Source organism: Cynara cardunculus, assembly GCF_001531365.2.
Source record: "Cynara cardunculus var. scolymus isolate 2C chromosome LG 12, CcrdV1, whole genome shotgun sequence".
NCBI classification, from domain to species: Eukaryota; Viridiplantae; Streptophyta; class Magnoliopsida; order Asterales; family Asteraceae; genus Cynara; species Cynara cardunculus.
In genome coordinates, this window is record NC_037539.1 from 26,048,552 (window position 1) to 26,051,532 (window position 2,981).

A 2,981-nucleotide genomic window follows, 5' to 3' on the forward strand; every position below is an offset into this window, starting at 1 on the left:
CTGACATTGATGCTTTTAATTACAATCTTTGTCTGTAGACTCTGAAGGCTTTTGACTTGATGGAATATCCAAGAAAGTAACACTCGTCAACCTTTTTATCAAACTTTCCTAGATTGTTTTTGTCATTCAACACGAAACATCTGCAGCCAAAAACATGAAAGAATTTAACATTAGGCTTTCATTTGTTGATTATCTCATAAGCAGTTTTATTATGTCTTTTGACAATGATCGTGTGCGATTTTGTGTGAAGCACGTAGTTGATACTGCTTCAGCCCACTTATATAGAGGTAAGCCAGAGTATGCAAGCATTGTGCGAGCAACTTCAACCAACATCCGGTTTCTTCTTTCAACAATTCCATTCTGTTGCGGAGTTCGAACAACAGAAAAATTGTGAGAAATCCCGACAAAGTGAAGAAAACTTTTAAGGGTCTCAGATTGTGGTACAGAGGGTCCAGGTTCAGATGCAAAGATGTTATTCTCTGGCTCTAAAGCACTTTTGGTACAGAGTTGCTTGGCTCTAGTTCTAAATCTGCATGATCACAAGAAGGAGTAGAGGTGTTAGAAGGGCCAAAGATAGATGTACCTGAAGGTTGTGGCTTTGGAATTCACAAAGTATCCAAGGAATTTCCTTCATCTGCCTTCTTGTCAAATTTACCAAGTTGTTCACAATCATTTAGGATAAAGCACCTACAACCAAAAATGTGGAAAAAAATTTATGTTAGGCTTTCTTTGGTTGATAAGTTCATAAGGTGTCTTTAGATCTCCCTTGACCACAATTGATCTATTCTATGTGAAGCACACGGTCGAGACTGCTTCAGCCCATAAATGGGTTGGAAGACTAGAGGCTGCAAGCATTGTTCGAGCAACTTCAACCAGAGTTAGATTCCTTCTTTTCACAACACCATTTTGTTGTGGGGTTCGTGCTGCAGAGAAGTACTAGGATATTCCCTCTTTGGCAAGGTATTCTTCAATTTTGGAGTTTTTGAATTTTGTACCATTGTCACTTCTCAACCTTTGAACTTTGCCATGCAAGAGTATTTGAATCTTTGTCATTAGTTTGATCAACACCTCTGGTACATCTGAATTCTGTCTTACAATGGAAATCCAGAAGATAGAAGTTACCTTCCCTTTTTGCCATAAGGGTTTGTCGAGGTTTTGTTTCAATGATACAGAATCCATTAAGAAATCTCACTTCCAAACCCTTGTCACAAAATTGGCTTGTGCTTAGGAGATTATGCTTTAAGGCTTCAACATAAGCCACTTTTGCTATGAAGATGTTTCCTTTGACAAGAATGCAATACCTTTTTATTGTACCTTTGTTGTTGTCTCCAAAAGGAACAGATCCTCCGGGTTTTTTGATGAAGGAGGAAAGTTGACTTTTATATGTGCATGGAGCAACCTGAGTCCATGTACCATGGTTGCATACATTGGTCCTGCTAAACAAATTAAGGTTTCTTATGTACCAATTTCATAATGGGTCCTTTCTTGTTAGCTTGATGTTTCACACCCTTGTTCTTAGAAGCCTTTTTAGGCTCGGGTTGCTTATTTTTACTCTTAGCCATTGTAGGTTTGGGTTTCTGTCTATTATGCTTTTTCTGAGTTTTAGGATATTCATATCTATATATATATACTCAAAAAAGATGCATTAGTGATCCAACATATGTTTCCTCAGCTTTTGCAAAATTGTTAAACAATGACATTTATTAGTGTATGTATGGGATTGCTTAACATTTTTCTTTTTATTCAAAGAACTGGAAGTACAAGCATGATGAAAATATTTTGTCCTAGCATTAATCTAGAGCAGAATTTTTATTTGCAGACTTGTGTTTTACTTCCTACTTGAGGGGTTGTCTAACATTCTTCCCTTTTTCTGAATCAGAGAAAATATGATGGTTAGAATTGTCAAATGCAGGCCACTTCTGTTTCTGTTCAGGAGTGAAACTAATGTATCTAAGAGGACGAGGTTTGGCTTTTGGAGTTTCCTTGGCTGGTTTGACAATACTCTTTTCTCCTTTTCTGATTTTAAAAAAGTTTTAGCTTTTATGCACATCTCTACGAAATCAGGATTCATTGGGATTCTTGGAATTTGTGCTTTCTTATCTGCAATGATTTCTGGTTTTNAAAAAGTTTTAGCTTTTATGCACATCTCTACGAAATCAGGATTCATTGGGATTCTTGGAATTTGTGCTTTCTTATCTGCAATGATTTCTGGTTTTTCACAGATTAWTTCTTCTTTARAGTCAGATTCAAGAATGTCTATTTTAGATTTTGAAAAATCTAAGTCCTTATGGGAATTTTCATTGATGATGGGTTCTGAACTTAATGGGTCAGAAATGTCTTTCAAGTATTCAAAACTTTACATGTAGGTTTTTCAACTCATTCAAAAGACCTCCACCTTCATTCACACTTACAGTTTGACTTTCAAGTAGTTAAACATTTACACTTACAATTTTAAAGTCATACAAAACTCCTCTAAACCTATGATTTGAATTTCAAGTAGTCAAATTTTTATATGTAGGCTTTTGAACTCATTCTAAAAACCTCCAACTTCATCCAGACCTGTGGTTTGACTTTCAAGTAATCAAACATTTACATTTAGAGGTTTAAAGTCATGCAAAATTCCTCTAAGCCTACGGTTTGACTTTCAAGTAGTCAAAACTGTACATATAGGCTTTTCAACTCATATAAAAGACCTCCAACTTCATCCACACCTACGATTTGCTTTTCTTGTCAAATCTTTACACTTARAGTTTTAAAGTCTTACAAAACTCCTCTAAACCTATGTTTTGACTTTTTATTAGTCAAAACTTTACATATAGACTTTTATCTCATTCAAAAGACCTCCAACTTCATTCATACCTACGGTTTGACTTTTATGTAGTCAAACCTTTACACTTAGAGTTTTAAAGTTGTACAAAACTCTATTAAACCTACAGTTTGACTTTCAAGTAGTCAAAACTTTACATGTAGGATTTTCAACT